The sequence below is a fragment of the Panthera uncia genome, chromosome C2 (assembly GCF_023721935.1).
Source record: "Panthera uncia isolate 11264 chromosome C2, Puncia_PCG_1.0, whole genome shotgun sequence".
NCBI lineage: Eukaryota > Metazoa > Chordata > Mammalia > Carnivora > Felidae > Panthera > Panthera uncia.
The window spans coordinates 75,045,353-75,056,589 of NC_064810.1; positions in this window are offsets into that span (position 1 = coordinate 75,045,353).

Here is an 11,237-nt window from a genome sequence, read left to right on the forward strand (position 1 = left end):
AGCCGTGAGATCATGACGTGAGCTGAATTTGGATGTTTAACCAACTGAGCCACCCAGGCACCCCTAGATTTCCTTTTAAAGCCATCAGTCATGTCTTTCTTCTTCAATACATCCTTTTCCAGTGAAGGGTCCGGTACCAACCTGCATCTAAACAAGTGTGTGCATCCTAGTCTATGTCTTGCTACAGTGAAAATTAGAACTATAATGGCTTGGGTGTGGGTCTAGGTCATGTACATAATACTCCATAGGCAACTGCTCACTGAAGTACTGAGAGGTATCATCAGCCTGAAGTACTAAAAAGAATGCTGGATGTGGAAAAAGAAAAAGAAATTGGGACTCGCCAATTGTCGTGACATTCATGAGTAGTGCATCATAGATTGAATTTAGGTATTATGAATCTTATTGATGGGCCCTTTCCATTATGGAACACAGCTTCTTGAATGACTGTATCCCTCATATCACTTAGCTCACTGACAGTAATAATATTTGGGATAAACAGGTACTTGGTTATTAACTGTGAGGTTTGTTTGTTTGCTTGTTTATTTTTAAGGAATGTGTTCCTAGATACTACTATCCAAATCTTGTCTTAAATTCTTCCCTCTTAAATTCCAGGGAATGGATATCTGTTCAAGGGATGTAAGTTGTGCCTGATGGAGGTATCTTATACTAAAACTATCTATGGAGCTGAATCTCAGCAGCCAACAAAATTGATTGTTTCTGTGTCTTCTGATTTCCAAGGACTCTTTTTTCCTCTCAACCCACACCTCTTCGCAAAGCTCCTAGTAGTGGCAATAAATCTGAGTTCATCCTGTTATAGTAGTTAATGGACTTAAGAACAACTGAGCTGAAAAGTCATACCCAGGCAGGAGTTACAAATTACACAAGTCAGGATAAAAGCTTCATAAATATTGACTCCACCTAATGGTTTGTGTCAGAGGAAGAAATCTCATTATGATAATAGCATCTTCTCCCTAAAGCACTGCTCTATGGACTGAAGTTCTGTAAATGTATTAATATCACCAAGAATTTAGTTAATAAAACTGAATTGTTCAATATCTATCTTCATTCATTATTTAATGTATTAATAACATTGAAGGTTTCTCAGAGTGAAATCTTGAAATATATTGTGGTGAGAAATGAAAGGAAATTTGTGGAGGGTAAGGTAGCATTGTGAATCATCTAGGACTGAGCAAAATGGATTATGCAAAGCCAAGGATGTTTGAATTACTTTGTTGTTTTCCACTCAAATGTTCAGGCCATCAGCTAGAATGAGACAAATTCTCCTGCTGGTTTGACTAAGGCTTATGTAAATTCATAAATATGTTTGGCCACCCAAAATGACTTGCTGGAATTCACCTAAAAAAAGAGGAGATGGCTCAATCCAGGAGAGAAAGGTTATATATTGTGGGTAAGCAGGAAGTCACTACTATAAATGAAAGAAAAGGAAGTGATACACTCGAATGCACACAAAAAATAGATTTACTGAGGAAAAAGAGTAGTCATTCTGAGTTAAAGCAGTGACTTTTTCATAATTCATCAATGGATTTTTTGTGAGATCTATTATCATGCTAGATACTATGTTGGGTGTGCAAATATACAAAAATCATCTTGAATTACCTTTTTTTCTTAAAAACATAATGATGGTTATACATGCTATAAATAGAGAACTATAGGTTATGAGAAAGTGTGCAGCAGAATATTGCCACAGAATATTCAAGGAGAAGAGATCACGGATGTAATTAACCTCAACATTTTACATGAGAGCCTGAAGCCCAGAGCTTGGAAGTACCAATGTTACATTGAGAGGCAGAAGGTGTCAACTTTTTTTTTTTTTAAACTAGGTGACCAAAGAACATTTTGCCTGGCTAGATGTCAATGTAAATATTTCCTTATGTGCATTATTATGATAATGTTTTCTTAAAATTAATTTTCTTGGTAGAGACTATTTAAATTAGGATAATCAATGGTGGAATTACTATTCCCTTTAATCAGCATTTGCAATGCATTTGCATTTGCAATCGCAAACTGTGTTCCAGGACCCATGCTAAATATTTCCATCTATTTTTTTCATTTAACCCCTACCACAAGCTAGAAGGTATATGTTACAAGGAGCGATAAAGTAATTATTATCCCGATGCTCAAGCAACTCAGATTTAGAGAGAGACTCTAGACACACAGACCTACTTAGTAACAAACAGAATGCAATAAGTGACATAATGCAAGTTGTATTATGCTTTCAGTATACAGAAGAAGAAGCAATTAATTCTGCCCTAAGAAGATGGAGGAATTCTTAATTGGAAAATATAATCTTGGGCCTCAGACTTTTTCTTTTTTAATGAGTTTCCCAAGTAGAATAATGAAGGATAAGTATCTTCTAGACAATGGGAATTGTGTGAACAAAAGAATGGTCTCTTGAAAGTATTCTCCTATCTCCACTACATAGTGAGGCAAGCTCTAACCAGCTCTCAGAGTACGAGAAAGGAGAAAGCTGAAATCAGGGACAGCGAGGAGCGAACAGGAAACCCAAGATTAGTTCCTAACAAGAGTAAAGTCAGGAATGTGGCCAAACACAGATGTATACCTTTATGAGTTAGATGCTACTAAGGGACAAACCTTCAATCTGCAGTTCAAATCCAAGAGTCACACACAAGGAGAAAAGGCACAGAAGTTGCATTTGAAGAGATTCTCCTAGAAAAATGTTCTTTTCTCCCATCCTCCTCTGGAAGAGCCTTGATTCAGATCTTAAATAAATCTGCAGGATGCCTGACAGTTTCCTTTTCTGACATCTCTTGGCTTCAACACTGTTCTTTCTCATAGATATTGACTTTCTTTCTCAAGCATAGCAAGCATCATTACTTCATTGCATGACCTATACAAACATTGAGGTGTTCACATATGAGTTAACTTGCCTATTAAATCAAAGTCATGTTTGGTTCCCCTTCACCTCACTTGCTCAATGCCACCTACTTCCTCTATTTGGGAGAAAAACAACAACAACAGAAGTATGACAGTCTTTGCCCTCTTTTGCCCTCTTTTCCTCTGAGCACTGAGACTCTGATTTTGGAAATCTCAGCCCTGCCTTGTTTTGGAAACATTTTGTCCTTCCATCTTCCTTGAAATATTCTGTGTCTAGAATAGTCAGGAGCCTTCTTTCCTTTAGTAGGTTGATTTGAAGTAGTCAAACTAATGGGAGGCACCCAAGCACAAACAGAACTACAAACGGACTCTTATTCTACTTACTTATTCATTTGTTTAATCATTAGACATTTTGCTGGGGATTTTTATGTACCCAGACCTTTTGTGGTTGCTGAGGATATGGTTATGAACATGGCAATAAGGACAGACTGCACAAAAACATACATAGTAATTTCTTTAGAGTTGAAACATGGGCTAGTCAGGAAATATACAGTGAAAGGCTATGACAGGCAGAACTACCTAGTGGGGAAAAATCAGAGAGATTTTTCTGAGGAAGTGACAATTTTAACTGAGGCTTAAAATGGAGTGTGTGTGTGTGTGTGTGTGTGTGTGTATGTAAGTGGGGAGAAGGAAGTGTGCCTCCCTGAAGGTACAAAGTCCTTGTAGCAAAAGTAGCTTGACATTTCTGAAGAACTAAAAGATCATAGTGGCTGAACTATGGTAAGGGAAAGATGAGTCTGGACAAATTGAAGGTGTAAGTAAAGGCAGATAATGCAGGACTTTATAGACTATGTCATGACATTCAATTTTTATCCTAAGTGTAACAAAAAAGGGTTGAAAGGTTTTAAGTATGAATATTACAGACTGGTATTTGCATTTCCAAAGATTAAAAGCTTTGTGGGAAATGGATTAAAGGGGAGCAAGAGTGGTACAAGGAGACTTAGTATTAATGGTATTTTAGTAGTGTAGGAATGAGATGATCGCTTCCTAGTCTAGGGAGGTGCCAACAAAGACAGATATGGAAAGATATGAAAAATACTTAAGTGGTTTAATGACAGAACTTTGCAATTTGCTGAAAAAGACGGGGAGGAAGGGAGAGCAATGGGGTTCTTGAATGAATAACTGGGTAAACGCCATGCTGCTTAGTTAGTGAACATTAGAAGAGACATGAAACATTGGAGTGAAAATGAGGGGCTTGCTTTTGGACATGGTTGAGAACCTTGTAAAAAATCCAGGTATGGTACTCAAAAGAGAGGTAAGGAGAGAGGTATACATTTTGGAGTCACGGACATGTAGGTAGTGATTAAAGTTATGCATTTCATAGAAGAGATTGAAGCATGATAAGGGAAGAGAATCTAGAACAAAACCCTGACAAAGTTCATCTTTCAAAAGTCACAGGAGGAGGAAATGTTAAAAGAAACTGAAAAGGAATGACTAGGAAAGTAGGAGAAAACCAGGGAGTTTTTCAATGAGAAGGCTGTGGTCAACCAAGAAGATTCTGAAAAAGATACACAGGGAGAGGACATCCAGAAACGGCTCTTGGGTTTGGCAGCAATGATGTTCTTGGAAAGGGCGATTTCGTGGAGCTGGGAACAGGAGGGTAGAAGCAAGATTGAAACAGACTGAAGTAAATATGTGGGAAAGAACCAGAGGAAGGAAATTATTTCCAGAAGTTTGGCCTTGATGGATTACTAGGGAAGTAGTTGGAAGTTGTGAATAGTCTAGTAAAGTTTATTTGTTGTTAAGATAAGAGAGAGAAAGGTTTATTTAAATGATAGTGGCCAATGGACCACTTTACAACTGATAAACCATCTTTACAACTACCATCTCCATGGTAGCTGAAGGAAGAAGGTGAGGTTAGAGACATTTGTCATAGCCCAGGACCCCTGATGGCCAAGGAGTCTACATTTTAAACTGAGGCCCAAACCCTTTTCTTGACAGTTGCTTCCTCTGGTCTCAATTCTAAGAGTCTGGTTTCCTACTGCTTTCATTTATAGGCTTAGAGAATCTTTTTTCTTACACTGGATTTTTTAATCCAGTTTTTTCTCTTTCTATTTCCGTAGACTGTGTTTTGTATGATTTCTTGCCCAGTGATTTACCTCACTTACATTTTTGAATGATGTTTTGTTTTGCATCATGTGCTACAAGGAAAGAACCATATATTTGACCCTTGATTTTAAGTCCTCAGTCTGACCAGAATCTAGTCCCCTATTTACTTCTACTCAGACACCTTCCATGCTTTTCAACAGTTATCAAAAGTGCTACTTAAAAACATTAAGCTCCCATATTACAGTGTATCTATTCTGGAAATTTCTGCTGCCTTGCCTGTCTATTGGTTTAAAGCCCTTTCTGGATGTTACTTCTTGCTGGTGTTCAATGTTAGGTGTGTATGTTTTATTACTATTACTTTCCCCTGGATTCTGCCAGAGATGTCTCTATATCTCATAGTTCTTCTTAATAAAGAAGCGACAAAATCTCAATGTTTTATTTCTATATTAAAAGATAAATAATCACATTTAACAGCTTGGGGATATTACTGCAAACCTATGGAAATAAAATGGTGTATATGGGGCGCCTGAGGGGTTCAGTCAGTTGGGCGTCTGACTTTGGCTCACGTCATGATCTCATGGCTCATGGGTTTGAGCCCCACGTTGGGCTCTGTGCTGGCAGCTCGGAGCCTGGAACCTGCTTTAGATTCTGTGTCTCCCTCTCTCTCTGCCCCTCTCCTGCTTGTACTCTGTCTATCTCTCTCAAAAATAAATAATAAACATTAAAAAAATTTAAAAGGTGTATAAAGGAATACTATGAACAATTATATGCCAAAAATTAGATTATCTACATGAAATGGACAAATTCCTAGGAAGACACAAACTACCAAAATAAAATCAAGTAGAATAGACCTATACAAATAAGATTGAATTAGTACTTCAATAACTTCCCACAAATAAAAGGCAAAAACCAAATGATTTCACTGTTAAATTCTACAAAACATTTAAAGGAGAATAAATACCAATCCTTACAAACTCTTCAAAAAATAAAAGAGGAGAGAATCAGTTGATTCTATGATGCCAGTATTATCCTGATACCAAAGCTAGACAATGAAATAACAAGAAAATTACAGAACAATATCCCTTATAAATACAGATGCAAAAGCTTTCAATAAAATACTAGCAAACTGAATCTAGTAACATTTACTAAGGATCATACACAAAATTGGATTTATCCCAGAAATACAAGGTTTATTTAACTTATAAGTCAATCAGTGCAATACATCATGCATAAAGGACAAAATCACATGATCATCTCAATAAATGAGGAAAAAAAATTGACAAAATCCAATACCCTTTTATAATAAAAATATTCAACAAGCTACGAATTGAAGGAATTTCCTTAATCTTGTAAAGGGCATCTGCAAAAAAACATCTAGAAATAATATTGTACTTAAGGTAAAAGTTTGAAATCCATCCTCCCTCAGATCAGGAACAAGGTAAGTAGGTCTACTCTCACCATTTCTACTAAACATTGCTCTGGAGGCTATAGCCAGAACGATTGACACAAAAAAGAAATAAAAGCAACCTAGAGTGGACAGGAGAGAATAAAACTATATTTAAGGATGACATGATCTTCTATATATAAGGAATCTTAAAAAAAACAAAAACAAAAACAAACAAAAGGTTAAAGCTAATAAATGAAGTCAGGAAGGTTTCAAAAAACAAGATCAATGTACAAAAATCAATTGTATTTTCATACCCTGGCAATGAACAATGTGAAAGTTAAATTAAGAAAACAATTCCATTTATTATAGCATCAAGAAGAGAAAACATTTAGGAGTAAATTGAACAAAATTAGTGTAAGACGTGTTCCCTGAAAACTACAAGACAGCTTTGAAAGACATGAAAGACCTCAACAGTCAGAGAGACCATATGGAAGACTTAATATTTTAAAAATGGTGAAATTTCTCAAATTGATCCACCAATTCAATGTAATTCTTATCAAAATCCCAATTGCCCTTTTTATAGAAATTGGCAAGCTAATTCTAAAATTTATGTGAAAATGAAAGAGATCCAGAAAAAGGACACAGTTGGAAATCTCATACTTCTTCATTTCGAAACTTACTACAAAGCTACATTAAACAAACTAATATGTGGGGGCACCTGGCTGACTCAGTTGGTTAAAGCATACAACTCTTGATCTCAGGGTTGTAAGTTTGAGCCCCACGTTGGGTGTAGAGATTATTTAAAAATAAAATCTTACCAAAAAAAAAGATAGTATCGTGGTGATTTAAGGTTAGAAAAACCGATCAATAGAATAAAATTGAGAGACGATAAATAAAACCACATATCAACAAATGGTGCTGGGACAACTAGGTATCTATATATATAAAAGAATAAAGTTGAACCCCTACCTCATACCATATACAAAATTTAAAGCAAAATGGGGTCAAAGGCCTACATTTTAGAGCTAAAACCATAAAACTCTAAAAGAAAACATGGGCATGAGTCTTCATGACTTTGGATTAGGCCACATTTTCTTAAATATACTAAAAATACACACACACACACACACACACACACACACACAGAAAAAATAAACAAACTGGGCTTTATCCAAATAAAAACTGTGCTTCAAAGGACATTATCAAGAAAGTGAAAAAACAATCCACAAAAAGAGGAAATATATTTGCAAATTATATATTGGATAAGGGACTGACATCCACAACATAAAGAACTCTTATTTAAGAACTCTTATTTAATCCTAAATAATTTATTATAAGAATAATAAATTAATAATGGTAATAAGTTAATAATATTGTAATATAAAGACAACCCAATTTTAAAAGTTGCCAAGGTATTTGAATAAACATTTCTACTTTATTCTGAAAAAATAAAGACTTTCTGAACTCTTTTAAATGAAAAAAAAAAATCCATGCACACTCTTGCCAGAATGCCAGAGCTTCTACTTTTGCCTTCTCCTTTTTGTCTGCTGCTTTTTTTCCACTCATTTAACTTCGTGTTAAAAAGTTCTACTAAGAGGGGCTCCTGGGTGGCATAGTCGGTTAAGCATATGACTTTGGCTCAGGTCATGATCTACAGTTCATGGGTTCCAGATCTGTGTCAGTCTCTGTGCTGACAGCTCGGAGCCTGGAGCCTTCTTCAGATTCTGTGTCTCCCTCACTCTCTGCCCCTCCCTTGCTTGAGCTCTGTCTCTCTCTGTTTCTCAAAAATAAATAAAAGTTAAAAAAAAAAAAGAAAACATTAAGAAAATTCTACTAAGAAATCACAGGGTCAGAGGGAAGTCCAAATAAAATTGCTTAAATTTTTTACTTACTGGAAAAAAAGCCCAATTGTTTAATAGAGTCAGAAAGTAATTATTCAAATGTGTTTGAGTCACCATATGGACCTTGATTATCTGTGCTTTTCCTGTCACTCATTATGAGAAATAGTTAAGATGTAAATGATTCTTAGAGTTATCTATAAATTATAATATAATTCGACAATGTCTTCATTGACAGAATTGAAATGTTATTTAGAAGCTATAACTGAAATACAGACTAATTGATCAAAATAAAATTGCTCTTGAAAATTTGAAGCAAAATGTTGTAAGTGTCCCTTAAAATTGGGATCTCTCTTATTGGAACAACCGATCATTTTACATTTCTGTTTTCCTAATTGAGGACAAGAGACAATGTGGGTTAAGAGTGGGGCTCTGCAGTGGATTTAGGTTTCCTTTTGGCTCCATAACTTTTCCTTTGTTGTAAAAGGTGAAAAATCAAAACAACTTTATAATTTTTGAGGGACTGATGTAGGAATTAAATAAGATACTATATGTGAAACGTTTAGAATAGGGCCTGTCATGGGGTGATTACTCAGTAAGTGGCAACAATAACCTTGTTATGTATTATTATTGTGTATATACTAACAGCTCCAGAAACAAATAATCTAACTTCATTTATTTGTTTAATACAATCACTAGTGAAAATTTGTTTTTATTTGAACAATTAATTAGATTATACACTATATATATATATATATATATATATATATTTATATATATACACACACACACACACATATATATATATAATCACAAAAAGAATTTAGTAAAATATTTTGGTCTTTGTGAGCTTTTTCCCCAAAGTAGATGGAAGGGTCATGGATAAGTCACTTATTTTTCATCACTTTGCCAACATCAGCTAAAATATGACAGAAGATTCAGGAGATTGCCTCGGATTTCCCGAAACAAATGTTTGTAGAACAAAAGTAATACATAACATTTTGTTTAGAAATGAGTCATCAGTACCCAACCTTATCAGAGAAGGCAGTTAATTTGCTTCTTTTAAGTAGGCAAACCCCATAGGAATTGGGGTTCCTTGACCTGCTGTTTAACATCAAAATTTTTAAAAATCCAAAAATTTTATTTACATTTAAAAACATTTTTTTAAATTAAGGAACCATGAACTGAACATGTCTTTAATATTGACTCATATTTAACTTGCCATTTCATTTGTTATTTATTGTCGGGTCTTCATTTTGGATTATGAAATTTATTATCAATATATTATATAGGAATGATCAGGTTTATTATCAGTATATTGTATATTTTTTTACTCTTTTCTTTTTTTAAAAAAATATTTATTTATTTATTTTTGGAGAGAGAGAGAGAGAGAGAGAGAGAGGCAGGGAGAGAAGGAAACAGAATCCCAAGCAGGCTCCACACTGTCAGCACAGAGCTTGATGGGCTTGAACCCACGAACCATGAGATCATGACTTGAACTGAAACCAAGAGTCGGATGCTTAACTGACTGAGCCTTGCAGGTGCCTCTTTATTCTTTTCTGTAATAATTTCTTGCAATTATACTATTTTTCATCATAGTTGTATATTTTTTTGTCCATTAAGTAATACCGATTTTACGTTTTCTATACTGATGTACTTTTTTTTTTTTCAATTAGAGCTTAAAAAGCTAATCCAAATAACCTAGTAAATAAATAATGGTAAATGGCATCAAGGTATATTTGAATGACAGGTTTTGAAACACTATGGTATGAAAAACTTTAAGGATCAAGTTTCAAAGACATTGTTCTTGAATTTTTAGGCTAAAGAGAGAATAGAAACTTAAGGAGCTGCAAGTATTGTATTCTGTCACTTAGCTTTATACCTAGATATAAAGTTTAAGAGCATTATCCAATTTTGCCTTTAAATTTCCATATATTTCAGTTGCTGTTTACTCACAAATGAAATATGTTTTCACTTATTTTTCCTTTGAATCACTCCAATATTTGCAAATCAGGACAGAAACATCTATGACCATAACTGCTCTCAAAGTAGTCACAATTTAATAGTGGAGGCAGACACAAAAGATGTAACTGTAATGAAATGAAGAATGGATTTGGAGTGATGATAGATATCTAAAAAGTCTTATGAAAGTCCAAAGGAGGTAAAAACAAAACAAAACAAAACAAACAAAACAAACAAAAAACCAAAATCTATGTCTGAAAGCAAAAGAGAGAGACAGACCCAAAAGACTGAATAGAGCTGGTGGCATTTGATCGGATACTTAAGGAATGAACAGGTAAAATGGCAGTGGAATGAAGGAGTCCAGGTAGATAGAAATTTGTCAGCAAACTCTGAAGTGAGGAAGTGCGAAGTGTGTTCAGGGATTGAAAACTTACTGTGACTGGTGCCCAGACATTTGGTGGAAATGAGCCTGTGAAAGAAAAACAAGGCTGAATATCAAACTAAGTAGTTGAGACTTTATTTAGGGAATTTATTAAGGCAATGGGTTAGTGAAAAGATGGGCCATTGCCATTGCCTTCTTTCACATCATCTCATGCTGCCATTTGTGCATAGGGAACGGAGTCAGTTTTAGAGCTAATGCATCTAGAGTTCTCTTGACAGAAGAAGTAAGTGTCAAGGCCAGAGGTCATTAGCACATCTTTGGAGCCATAAAACTGGAATTGTGGATGTACTGAAAGACTTCGACTTAAAAAGAAAACCATTGCAATTAAAGCAAGTATTAAAGAGTGTAATTGACGGGACATTTGCCAACTTTGAATTAATTAGATTTAGCTTTAATCTTTAGAAGTGCTGGTTGCAGCAAAATGAAACCATCCTTCTTTAGTGCAGTAAGACATTAATGTTCCCATTATGATTCATTTCCAATTTGAGCTCTTCCCAACTCAAATCTATTTGGTTGGTTAAAAATGAAGTGATGGTTGCAAATAACATGGGCTATCAGGGAGACCTGGGGTGGGGGGGTGGGGGGAAAGAAGGGTGGGGGGGCTCTAATTTGGTCAAATGAAAGGCATTGTTCCCATTTGATT